A 13,742-nucleotide genomic window follows, 5' to 3' on the forward strand; every position below is an offset into this window, starting at 1 on the left:
TCCGTCTCAAAAATAAATAAATAAATAAAATAAAATAAAATAAAATAAAATAAAAATAAATAAACAAACAAATAGGAAAGGGAAAACGAACGGTGCTGAACGTTGTTCCCTGAAATGCTTGGGCAGAGCAGTGTGAGAGTGGTGCGGATGGGGGCCAGGGAGACCCACAGCTAGATGTATCAGCCTGATTTTGCTCAGCCCGGGGGTGCTCAGACTTCAGCAGGCAGCAGAGCCCCTCCACTGGGCTTGCTAAAATACAGACTCCTGGCCTCACCCTCAGACCTTCTAAATCGGTGGGGTGGAGGAGGCCGGGGCCTGAGAATCTGCATTTCCAACACGTTTCCAAGGATGCTGGCACTGTGGTCCTGGGATCCTCTTTGAGGACTGCTGGCATAGATGGCCTTTGGTAGCACTGGGCACCTTGGGAATAGGAGAAGGAAGGAAAGGTTAACCGTTCACCATTTTGAATTTCATACTGTGTGGTTAGTCTGTAACAAAAACATATACATAAGGTTTAAACTTTTAAATATTACTAGAACTTATAGAAATTAGGTGTGTGTAGCTGAGATGGCTAAGTGTCCTCCGCTATTCATTCCCTTTTTCTTCCTCAGGCACAGAAACCCTGAACTTCACTTGAGAACATGGTTGCCTGGAGTAGAAATTACATCTCCCTGCTTCCCTTGTAGCTAGGTGTGGCCACGTGGTGAAGTTCTGGCCACGACACGTGAGTGAATGTGTCCAGAAAGCTCTGAGAAGTGTCTTGGAGGGTCAGAGCACACCTTTCTTCCTCCCTTCCTCCTTCCTGCTGGCTGGGATGCAAGTTTGATGACTGGAACTCAAGCAGCTATCTTAGGTCATGAGGTGGAATCTGTAAGTAGAGAATGGCAGGGTAGGAAGCTAGGAGGAAACAGGTGCCGGAGAATGTGGAGCTGCCACCCCAGCCTTGTACAGCATACCTCCAGACATCATTTGTGTAATAAAGAAATGTCTGTCTTGTTTAAGCAACTGGTACTTTGCAGTTGGTGTCACTCATAGTGACACTTAGCCCCGAGTGACAAAGCATATAGATCCCCTGGCTCAGGGCCTGACTCATGGCAGGTGCTCCAGCTGAGCCTCCCCCAGTAACCCCATGTCTGCAACAGGGAGAAGGGAACCCAGTCCTGAAGCCCAGCGATTCCTGGGAGCCTGGGAGAGAAGCGGACCCAGAGGAGGACACAAAGTCCCGCCAGCCCTGGCCCCGACCTGCCCAGCGGTTGGTTGCGGGTCATCGGCTTTCGAAGGCCATAGTGCCCACGGTTTCTAGCACTTACTGTCCCACTGGCAGAGGGCATTGCCCTAAGAAGATGACATGTGTCCAGCCGCGTGCTTCGCTCACTGCAGATTCTGCCAATTGAATGAGATTTTCCTCTGGTTGATGTTAGTGTGAGTCTTCATTTCCTGACCATCTGCTGTTTGGGTGGCAGGAAAGTCCTCTGGGTGCCAAAGGGATGGCAGCCCAGAATGGAAAAGGCTCCACAGACGCCAGTGAACAAAGGCTGCAGTGACGTTCTGCGGAGGCCCCATGCTGGGCTGCCCCTGTGCGCAGGCAGTGGTCCCACACACGGGGTTGGGCACTCGGCCACTTCCAAGCCCAGCGCCTGAGCCTTAACTTAGTCAAGAGCCCTTCTCACACTGAACACTTGTGAAAATAGGTTTACGGTCAACTAACAGGGGAGAGGCGTGTGAGAGACAGTGTGGAGGGGAGGCAGGGAGGCGGATAGCACAGTACTAATGCCTCTTGGGTCCATCCCAGCATGACCAGCGCAGAAAAAGCACAGTCTCAGGCCGCGCTGCACTTGTTTGCTTGTCTTCTAAATCCTAAACACCATGTGCAGGCTTTGGATGGCTCCATTGGCACCCTTCCCCCATCACCGCCCTGAGCCTCACTGCCCTGCGTTAGCACTGAGCAGGCACTGGGAAGTCATCTCCTTGTTGCTACCTGCCACATTCACTGACACATTTTCTTCTATCTGTACACCCAGGTTCACAGCAGCATTATCCACAGAGCCAGGATACAGAAGCAACACAAGCGTCCAGCAACAGATGAGCAGATAAACAAAATGTGGTGTCTCCATATGATGGAATGTTATTCAGTCTCAACAAGGAAGGACATTCTGGCACGTGCTACACACGGATGAACCTTGAGGTTCATCATTTAGCCACTGTGCTAAGTGAAATAACTGGATCATGAAAGGACACATACTGCATGATTCCATGTATATGCGATACCCAGCGGAGCTGCATTCATAGAAACAGAAAGTCAGATGGTGGCTGCTAGGGCCTGGGGGAGGGAGGAATAGGGAGTCAGTGTTGAATGGGGACAGAGTTTCAGTTTGGGATCATGAAAAAGCTCTAGAGATCTGTTTCATAAATCTGGATATACTTACACTATTGAACTATACACTTAACATGGTTAAGGCCAGGCGCGGTGGCTCATGCCTGTAATCCCAGCACTTTGGGAGGCCGAGGCGGGTGGATCACCTGAGGTCAGGAGTTCAAGGCCAGCCTGGCCAACATGGCGAAACCCCATCTCTACTAAAAATACAAACATTACCCATTCATGGTGGTATGTGCCTGTTGTCCCAGCTACTTGGGAGGCTGAGGCAGAAGAATTGCTTTAACCTGAGAGGCGGAGGTTGCAGTAAGCTGAGATCACGCCATTGCGCTCCAGCCTGGGCGACAGAGACAGACTCTGTCTCAAAAATAAAAAAAGCAGTTAAAATGGCAAAAGAAAATTCATGTCACATTGACCATAGACCTAAAGCTTCCAGAGGAAGACACAGAGGAGTATCTCTGTGGCTGTGTCATCAGGGATAGGAAACACACTGAGAAGATACAAGAAAACTCAGGTGCTCGAGGGCCGAGGGAGGCACCAGGAAGGCCCATGTGGAAGGAGGCCTCCACAGAGAAGGTGTATTTGAGGCCCACTAGATGTGCTATTGTCTGCTGCTAGGTCCGTGGGTTTGCCTGGGCCAGGCTAGTCTGCAGCCGCTGCTGGTGGGGTGCAGGCACTGTGGAACTGGGGCCCTGCTGGCCAGGCGTGCAGCAAGTCTGGGCGCAGGCAGGCCTGGAGCATGTGGAATTCCAGATCAAGAGGGCATGGAAATGTAGTCACCAGCCAGGGTCAAAAGGGGACACGCATTTGGAGTACATGGCCAGCACCAGGCACCATCACCCCACACCATGGACCCACCCTGCAGCTGTGGGAGTCCGGAGTCGGCAAAAGAGCCCTTCCTCGTGCAGTGCCCCCCAGCGCCCTCTATAGCGAAAGGCTGGCACTGCACTCACTGGGAGGGAGAAATGTTATCCCGGAGCAGGAACTGAAGGGTGACTTGGAGCTCAGAGGTAGTGAACAGATGCAGTGACCCTAGAGGAAGAAACAGACCTCTTGGACAGGATGCCAAAAGAAATAACCGTAAAACTTGGTGAGTTGGACTTCAAAATTTAAACCTTCTGCTTATCAAAAGACACTACTAAGAAAATAATAGACAAGATATAGAACCGGAAAAAATATTTATAACTATACCTGAAAAAGAATATGTATCCAGGCCAGGCGTGGTGGCTCACGCCTGCAATCCCAGCACTTTGGGAGGCTGAGGCAGGTGGATCACCTGAGGTCAGGAGTTTGAGACCAGTCTGACCAATATGGTGAAATGCGTCTCTACTAAAAATACAAAAATTAACTGGGCATGGTAGAGCACATCTGTAGTCCCAGCTACTTGGGAGGCTGAGGCAGGAGAATCACTTGAACCCGGGAGACAGAAGTTGCAGAGAGCCGAGATCGAGTCACCGCACTCCAGCCTGGACAACAGAGGAACACTCTGTCTCAAAAAAAAAAGAACGAGGCCGGGCGCGGTGGCTCAAGCCTGTAATCCCAGCACTTTGGGAGGCCGAGGCGGGCGGATCACAAGGTCAGGAGATCGAGACCACAGTGAAACCCCGTCTCTACTAAAAATACAAAAAATTAGCCGGGTGCGGTGGCGGGCGCCTGTAGTCCCAGCTACTCAGGAGGCTGAGGCAGGAGAATGGCGTGAACCCGGGAGGCGGAGCTTGCAGTGAGCCGAGATCGCGCCACTGCACTCCACCCTGGGCAACAGCGTGAGGCTCCGTCTCAAAAAAAAAAAAAAAAAAAAAAAAAAAAAAAGAACGAGTATCCATAATATATAAAGAACTCCTTTTAAAAGCCAATGCTAAAAAAAATGAATAACCTGAAATTTATTATTATTTTTTAGAGACACAGTCTTGCTCTGTTGCCCAGGCTAGAGTGCAATGGTACATCACAGCTCTCTGTATGCAGCCTTGACCTTGGGCTCAAGGGATCCTCCCAGCTCAGCCTCCAGAGTACCTGGGACTACAGACATGCATCACCATGCCCAGCTAATTAAAACAAAAAATGTTTTAGATGGACCTGAATTGTAAAATGAGCCAAACACCTGAACAGACACTTCACAAAAGAAAATATATGAAGAGTTAATGAACATGAATTTGTATGCAATACCATTACTCACCAGGGAAGGGATAATTAAAACTTCAATGAGTTACTACTTCAAGCACATTATAATGGCTAAAATCTCAAAAGCCGGAAAATATCAAGTGTTAGGACACGGAGCACATGGAACACACAGTCACTTCGGAGAATGGTCTGTCAGTTTCTTATAAAACTAAACATACTTTTACTATATAATCCAGAAATTTCATTCTGTTTACTCAGGAGAAATAAAAACCTTTACTCGAACAAGTACTTACACACCAGTGTCTTAAGGAATAGATTTATTTGTGACAACTAAAGCTGAACAGCCCAAACGTCTATTCCCCAGGTACATGGATAAACACCCTGGGTGCATCCCAACAGAGGAGTGCTGGTTAGCAGGGAGAAGGACTTTAGAAGCGCTGATCCAGGTAACAACATGGATGAGCCTCAAAAACATTTTGTGGCCAGGTGAGGTGGCTCATGCCTGTAATCACAGCACTCTGGGTAGGACTGCAGGTAACACTCCTACCTGCAGTCAGGAGTTCGAGACCAGCCTGGCCAACATGGTGAAACCCAGTCTCTATTAAAAATACAAAAATTAGCCAGGCATGGTGGTGGGCGCCTGTAATCCCAGCTACTCAGGAGGCTGAGGCAGGAGAATTGCTTGAACCTGGGATGCAGAGGTTGCAGTGAGCCGAGATCATGCTATTGCACTCCAGCCTGGGCAACAAGAGCAAAACTCCGTCTCCAAGAAAAAAAAAAAAAAAAAAAAGAATGAAAGAATGGATACTGGATTACTGGATATATCCATTCTCTGCCTCAGGGGACAACATATTCAGTCCAGGTGACAGGTCAAGACGCGGCCAATTCAGTTCCATATTTCCCAGCCTTCCTCGAAAATAAGGGTGGTCCTGAAACCTAAGGTGCAGTCTACTGGGGAAATTTAGGGCTTTTGCTTTCAAGAGAAAAGGGGGCCCATGTGGCTTGTGGTCTCCTCCCTGTTTCTTCCGAGACTGCACACAAACATGCTGTCTGGACCTCAAGCAGCCCTATTGTGACCAGTAGGCAGCAACCCTGAGGAGAAGGCCAACAGCATCACAGAGATGAGGCCCACACAACATCAAGCCTCTGAGCAAGACGGCCGCTGCCCAGGTCTGCTGTAGTGATGGGTGGGAGGAAATTTTATTTCTGTTACATGAAGCCCCATCCCATTCCTGGTGGACAGACATGGGTAGCTTATAGACCAACGCTGGCAGTGTGCCCAAGGATGAATTTTCTGGCCACCATCTCCCAAGTTCAGACTGGACACCAGAGGGGAGGACGCACATTTGGTTATAAGTTGTGATGCTGCCTTTAAAATATTCACTCTCACCTGACCTGGAGGTGAAGCACAAGCATTTCACCTACCTCCATATCTCCACGAACAGAGGCCTCATGTTGCTTCTGAAACCCATCTTGGGAAGAATGGGTGCCTCCCTCATCCTCAGCTGGGCCAGCACATGAGCCCAGTATGGAGAGAAGGAAGAAAAATGATAATCGGAGTCCACTTTAATGGCCATTTATGTTTAACGCAATTCACAGAAACAAGGCGGAAAAGAGGAGGGAAGTAAATGCTGCTATTTTCTAATATGGTTAGAATTTTTAACAGAGAAAAGAGCTTCTGACTCCTCTGTCCTACAGTCTTGTGGACACCAGGGTTAAGGGCAGACCCTGTGGGCAGATCCTAGTGACAGCAGTTGCTCCTGCCTTTCACCACACCCCGAGGACAGCAGTGAGTCCCAGGGAGTGAGGGCAGCTGTTAGAAGCCGCTGGAGCTAGCATTGCCACCTGCAAGGCCTCTGCGAGCCGGGACCTCACCCCAGGGGTGGCCCCCACCTCAAACTCTGAGTGCAGGGATGGGTGACGATTGTGGTTACTGGCCTTTGGTGATGATGTGTCCTGTACCAAAGCCAGAACTGCCACCCTAATTGGAGAGCTGCACACCTATGTCCAACGGCCACGGGGAGAGAGGAAAGGGGCCAATCCTGGCCAAGGATACCTGTTGCAAGGCCGCCAGAAGCAAGCCCTTGTGTCGCAAGGGCCCAAGCCAATCACTGCAGACGGGCAGACTGGTCGTGGACAGCTCCACTTGCTAGAGGGAGCTCATGGTCACTGTAGCCCGAACAAAGTCAGCAAGAAGGTGGGCAGTGGCCTCAGGGGACAACCAGACCATGCAGGTGTGCCGGGGTGGGGGAAAAATGGGATAGGCTCGGCCCCCATCACCCCTTTTCCTCCCTCCCTCTCCCTATTCCCTTCTTTCTCTCTCTCCACACTCTCTCGTTTTTGTCCTCGTCTGTGAAGTTTTCCAAGAACTCTATGCACTTCAGTGTTTTCCATACTCAGACCCCGTGTTCCTGACCCATCATGGCACAACCGTGAGGCCCCACCATTACTGCCTCACCTGCCTGCATTTGTGATCCAGGACACTGAATCAAAAGGAACCTCTGTGCCAGGCACGGTGGCTCATGCCTGTAATCCCAGCACTTTGGGAGGCTGAGGCAGGTGGAGCACCTGAGGTCAGGATTTCAAGACCAGCCTCACCAACATGGTGAAACTCTGTCTCCACAAAATTAGCTGGGTGTGGTGGCAGGTGCCTGTAGTCTCAGCTACTCGGGAGGCTGAGGCAGGAGAATCGCTTGAGCCCAGGAGGTGGAGGTTGCAGTGACCAGAGATCGCACCACTGCACTCCAGCCTGGGCGACAGAGCAAGACTCCATCTCAAAATAATAATAATGACAATAATGTAGGAAGTACACACGGCACTGCACCAGAGGCAAACCCTCTGAAGAAGGGCATTTTTGTTATCTAACAAATAAACAGATGGACAGAGAAAGACCAGCAGAGCTACAAATGTGCCATGCACCCCCTGGGGGAACTGGGAAAGGACAGCAAGGACGCAGAGGAGGCAAACCTCATCCCATCACCCAGAGGACACCACTGGTAACATTTCAATGTTTATTTCCTATGTGTCTGCATTTACATCATTGCTGATTATTCAGCTCTGCAGTCTTTTCCAAGTAAGGCTGTAGCGTCAGCTTTGACGGGCTCCACTGTACTTCCTGTAATGCTTGCACATATTCTATCGCATGGAGGTGCCATAATTTATCTTTACTCTGGCATACATCTAAGTTGCCTGCAATTTTTCCTTATTTCATATAATGCTATGGTGAATTACGCATAAAGTTTTTATCTTATTAAAAAATATCTCCCTAGAATGCATTCCCAGAAGCAAAATTATTTGGGTCAAGGAATATAAATATTTTAAAGGCTGTTGATAAATCTTGCAATTTTGTTATCTGGAAAAGTCAAGCCCATTCTTATTCCTATCAGCTGTGTGTGGAAGTGTTTATCCTGTAGCAATTGTGGAAGTTTGGGCATTCTCAGATTTCAAAAAGGGAGTTTTGTTTATGCCATAGGAAGTGAAACACTGTGAATCAGTTTCAATATGCATTTCTGTACTTCTGGGAATTTTCACTTTTCAAATACATAGTAGTCATTTTTATTTCTCTTGATTCACTGTGGCAGAGGCAATACTAAAAAATTATCTAGTTATATTCTGGGGCATACAACTAAACTATGTTTCTTGGCCCCATGCTGCTGGGTGTGATAACATGGATTTCTCACCACCTGAATGTGAGAAGAAGTGTCCTGCTTCTAGGTGAAAATACCCTCCATTCCTGGGACTTGAGTGCCAAGCAGGAGAGCCCTCCTACCCACATCAGACGTAAGTGAGGGTGAAATAAACCTTATCGTATTAGCCATCAAGATGTGGTTTATTTGATATTGTAGCAGAGCCTGGCCTCTTTCGCCAAAATAGTTACCATTTAAGTTATCACTCCTGCTGTGTAATAAGTTAACCTAAAACTTAGTGGTTTAAAAAACAATCATTTACTATCACTAGCAATTTCTACGGGCCAAGAAATCAAGAGACACTCAACAGGATGGTTCTTTCTCTGGGTCTCTCATGAGACTGCAGTCAGGTGCTGGCCAGAGCTGTGGTCTCATCTGAATGCTTGGCTGGGACAGCAGATCCACTTTCAAGGTGACTCACTCACACATGGCAAGTTGGTATCAGCTGCTGACTGGGGGCCGAGCTCCTCTCCACAAGGGATTGGTTCTCCTCAGGGCTGCTTTGTCCTCATGACATGGTGACTGGCTTCCCCCAAAATGAGCAGTCCAGAAGGAAAAGTCTGAAGCCACAATGTGCTTTATGACCCAGCCTCAGATGTCACAAACCATCTACCTCTGCTGGAATTTATTGGCCACATGCACTCTCCCTGATTTACTGGGAAGGGAGACTACACTGGTTATGAATATGGAAGCAAGGATCATTGGGGGCCATCTTGAGGCTGGCAATTAATTCTTAAATCATTCAAGTATGTGTGCAGAGATTTACATACCAGAGAGGATGGTCATTATAGCGTTGTTTTCAGAAGAATAAAAGAAGGATGCCAGGCACAGTGGCTCACACCTGTAATCCCGGCACTTTGGGAGGCTGAGGCAGGTGGATCACCTGAAGTCAGGAGTTCGAGGCCAGCATGGTGAAACCCCGTCTCTACTAGAAATACAAAATTAGCCGGGTGTGGTGGCACATGCCTGTATCCCAGCTACTTGGGAGGCTGAGGCAGGAGAATCGCTTGAACCCAGGAGGTGGAGGTTGCAGTGAGCTGCGATCGTGCCATTGCACTCCAGCTTGGGTGACAAGAGTGAAACTCTGTCTCAGTAAGTAAATAAATAAATAAATAAATAAAGGAAAAGATAAATGTCCATTGGGTTGAATAAATCATGATATGACCACAAAATAGAACTGCAAGCAGTCACATGTTGCAGAAGAATTTTTATGACATAAAAAGATGTAGTCGTAGATATAACTGAGTGGCAAAATAATATGTACAGTGATTCTGATTGGTAAAGAGTGTCTTTATTTTAAAAAGCATAGGAAAAGTGTGAAAGGGTATATACCTGGGATATTTTGGTCATCAATCAGCAAGTGTCCACACCCCTCACCTCCACTGTGATGGTTGGCTATCCGGCAGCCTTCGTGTACTATGAGGCTACTTTGAGGATGGAAGTTATATACTTTGCAAAACAGAAAAGAAAGATCCCCAGTAACATTATGGGGGCCAAGCATGGTGGCTCACGCCTGTAATCCCAGCACTTTGGGTGGCCCAGGAGGGCAAATCACTTGAGGTCAGGAGTTCGAGACCAGCCTCACCAACAGGGTGAACTCCCTGTCTACTAAAAATACAAAAATTAGCCAGGCATGGTAGTGGGCACCTGTAATCCCAGCTACTCAGGAGGCTGAAGCAAGAGAATCGCTTGAACTCAGGAGGCAGAGGTTGCAGTGAGCTGAGACTGCCTCACTGCACTCCAGCCTGGGAGACAGAGCAAGACTCAGTCTCAAAAAATGAAAACAAAAGAAACAGGCCAGGCACGGTGGCTCAGGCCTGTAACCCCAGCACCATGGGAGGCCGAGGTGGGTGGATCACCTGAGGTCAGGAGGTCGAGACCATCCTGGCCAACATGATGAAAACCTGCCTCTACTAAAAATACAAAAAAATTTAGCTGGGTGGGGCAGCAGGCGCCTGTAATCCCAACTACTTGAGAGGCTGAGGCAGGAGAATCACATGAACCCGGGAGGCAGAGGTTGTAGTAAGCGGAGATTGCGCCATTGCACTCCAGCCTGAGTGAAACCCCATCTCAAAAAAAAAAAAAATATATATATATATATATATATATATTAGATATTAGATATATATTAGAGATATATATATATATATATATATATATTAGATTGCCTATCTCCAGGCTTTTTTCATGTGAGAGACAAACACATCCTAATTAGTGAAGGCTTTGAATCTTCAATCTCTGTACTAGCAACAGGACTGCTTCTTACCTCTCTAAAACTTTACTATCATTGTTTCTTTTAGCATAGTACAATGAGAGAAATTATTTATAGGTGTCAAGCGGGGCTTAATTCTTTTTCAGTCTGGGTATTTTGAGAGTCATTACAGGCAGAAGAAATAACACAAGCAAAGATGTACAAGCTGGGAAAGACAGGTATTTTCAGGGACACATCCGTCACTTCTGGAGTGTTTGCCTGTCTGCTCTTGCCTTACTAAGAGAAAGAAGGTGAAGTCATACTGTGGAGACCCTTGCTGTCAGGTGAGACATGAATTCCATTCCCATCATGGAGAACCATGGAGGCAGACTGTTCCAGTGGAGACAACCTACGTTTCCATCTCCCTCCCTCTCTCTCTCTCTCATTTTTTCCATCCCTCCCTCTGTCTGTCCCCATCTGTCTCCCTTCCTCCTTCTCCCCCAAGTCTTCCCCTTTCCCCTCCCTGCCTCTCTCCCTCCAGTTGCAGCAGGACCGTTCTCAGAGAGCGCCCTGTCAGGGACAGAACAACTCGCTGGGGAACATGGATGGGTCGCACAGCTTGGAGAAGTAGTTGGAAAGCCGACACCCTCCACAGCAGGCGAGCCCAGCCCTGCTGGCGCTCTGTGAAAGGCTATTTCTGTGTTTCCTGTGTTCAGACCGAGACATGCCATCCCCGCCTGATAAATGCCCCTTTGTGCTGGAAGGGTTCTCACCAACCCATGAGATGCTCTCAGCCAGACCCAACTGCACGTGGCCCTGAGCTCTGCCCAGCAACAGGCCTGTTGGGGCTGGGACCCCTGCCAGCCTAGACGCCATCAGAGCCAGAGACAGGAAATGTGGCATTCTGGGGAGCCGCCCTGGAGGCTGTGTGGCTTCTGCACAGCACAGGCAACATCCACAGGCGGGACAGGCAGCCACGCCACAGTGAGGCCCGGGTCACATGCAGAGGCCTGGCTCATGGCCAGACCTGCCTTAAATGTGGAGCTGGGAACTGAAGGGTCTGGTGACTCTGCTCCTTGTGATCCACTTCCTGAGCAGCAGTGGCCATAGGACGAGTCCCTGTGGTCATCCGGCCCCACCCACCCCATGCCTGGCCATGAGGACACACCTCACATCCTGCCTGATCTGCGTGTGTGTGTGTGTGTGTGTGTGTGGACAGAGTCTCGCTCTGTCACCCAGGCTGGAGTGCAGTGGTGCGATCTCAGCTCACTGCAACCTCTGCCTCCTGGGTTCAAGCTATTCTCCCGTCTCAGTCCCCCGAGTACCTGGGATTATAGGCACCTGCCACCACGCCCAGCTAATTTTTGTATTTTTAGTAGAGACAGGGTTTTACCATGTTGGCCAGGCTGGTCTTGAACTCTTGACCTTAGGTGATCCGCCCTCCTTGACCTCCCAAAGTGCTGGGATTATAGGCATGAGCCACTGTGCCTGGCCCCTACCTGCCCTTGACAGGAACCAGGGGGTCCCAGGGGCCGTCCCCTGCACAGTGCCATTTCCCTGGCAGCCCACCGTCCCCAGAACTTCACGTCCACTTTCTTGGACTAGCATATTTCAACTTCCAAATTTTTCCTATAGACTTCGGTTAAAAGGAAGGAATTGAACCAGAGGTTCGCCGCCAAAGCAAGATTCCAGGGAAATTTGGAAGGAGAAGCAGCTGTGGAAACCAGCGTTTTCAGACCATGAGGCATAGATGGCCTTCAGATGAGGCCAGCAGTGGCTGGGGCAGAGGGCAGAGGACAGAGAACGAAGGGCTCGGTGAAAGTTAAGCCCACTGCTTGCCATCTGCAGTTACATTCTCTGCAAATAAGGTCATCTGGGACCCCTGCTTTTCAAGGTTATTGTCCCAGATGACATATCTTTTTTTTTTTTTTCTTTTTTGAGACAGGGTCTCACTCTGTCACCCAGGCTGGAGTGTAGTGGTGAAATCTCCACACATTGCAACCTCCAACCCCTAGTTTAGGCAATCCTCCTGCCTCAGCCTCCCGAGTAGCTGGGATTACAGGCATGCACCACCACACCAGCTAATTTTTGTATTTTTAGTAGAGATAGGGTGTTGTCATGTTGGCCAGGCTGGTCTCAAACTCCTGACCTCAAGTGATCCACCTGCCTCGGCCTCCCAAAGTGGTGGGTTTACAGGTGTGAGCTACCATACCTAGCCCCTGATGACATATCCTTGACCAAAATGAAGGCGACACTCGCTTTCCTGCTGGCCTGAATGTGCTCACCAACCCTCTACTTGACCCAGTGAGGACATCCCCATCCTGACCACAATGATCCCAACTAGCATGAAAACATGTGGGCCTGGCTCTCTCGGGCTTGGGACAGAGTCCTCTTTAGGCCTCGTCCCTTCACGGGTTTATGCAAGGAAAATAACTAAAAGTGGCATGTTTACAGTATGTTTGTTTCCAACATACCACACTGATGACTCCTGACTTTTCCACAGCGGGGGAACACCTGCCTCATGCTGAGGGACAGTGTGAGGGTTTGTGGGAGGCACTGCGCCCCAGGCTTACAGGGGGCAGTCGCTCAGAAGCAGGCCCTCCCCTACCCGTGCCCCCGCATCAATCCTCAGCCTGGCCCACATCCCCGCCTCAGGACTTCCAGGGACAGCCGTGCCCATTGGCTTGGAGTAGGGTTCCTGGGCCAGCAGCATCAGCCCCTTGGGACTCGGCCCAGTGAGCTCTGCTCTCCTGGGGTTCTGATGCACGTCCAAGTTTGAAAACCGCGGGCCCAACCAGAAACAGGACCAGATGAGCCCCTCTAGGCCGGGAGTGATGGTGTTCTACTGCTGTGAGCTCGTGCTCAGAAGTTGCAGGCTGACCTCTGTGCCGTCCCTGCCGCAGCACAGGGAGGGAGTGGGGACCGGAGGCTTCCACAGCCTGAGCCTGAAGCCCCCGCCCCACAGCGGACTCTTGTGACATTCACAGAGGTCTCCATCAAGGAAGCTAGGGGCAGCCTTGGGCCTGAGGTGGGCTGAAATTCCCTAGGCAGGACAGGAAAGGGCTTTGCCTTGGCTGCAAGGTAGCTCCTGGCACCCAGCCAAACGAGGCAGAGGGTGCAGTGTGGACTCAGGCAATCTGGGTTTGAATCTCAGCTCTCAGAGCCCCAGTTTCCCCATCTGTAGAAAGGACACAACCCCATAATGAGATCATGCACACCACACCTGGGCTACAGTGTGCTCAGCAGCAACTGCTATTGAGACCCACCCAATAGTCTCACAGACGGGCTTTCTTTTCTCTTCTATATATATATATATATATTTTTTTTTTTTTTTTTTTCTTGAGATGCACTCTCCCTTTGTTGCCCAGGCTGG

General features: G+C 49.5%; 1 long non-coding RNA gene across 2 annotated transcripts; it reads left to right on the top strand.

The window, feature by feature from the left end:
- Positions 1-8,809: 8,809 nt before the first annotated feature.
- Positions 8,810-12,323, top strand: LOC139358287 (uncharacterized). Of its 2 annotated transcripts, none has more exons than XR_011613019.1 (3): positions 8,810-8,924; positions 10,537-10,713; positions 12,005-12,323. It is a non-coding gene; the product is annotated as an uncharacterized lncRNA (long non-coding RNA). The 2 variants fall into 2 exon arrangements; XR_011613018.1 differs by having other exon boundaries at positions 8,826-9,270.
- The last annotated feature ends 1,419 nt before the right edge of the window (positions 12,324-13,742 follow it).

This window comes from Macaca nemestrina, chromosome 14 (genome assembly GCF_043159975.1).
Source record: "Macaca nemestrina isolate mMacNem1 chromosome 14, mMacNem.hap1, whole genome shotgun sequence".
Lineage (NCBI taxonomy): Eukaryota > Metazoa > Chordata > Mammalia > Primates > Cercopithecidae > Macaca > Macaca nemestrina.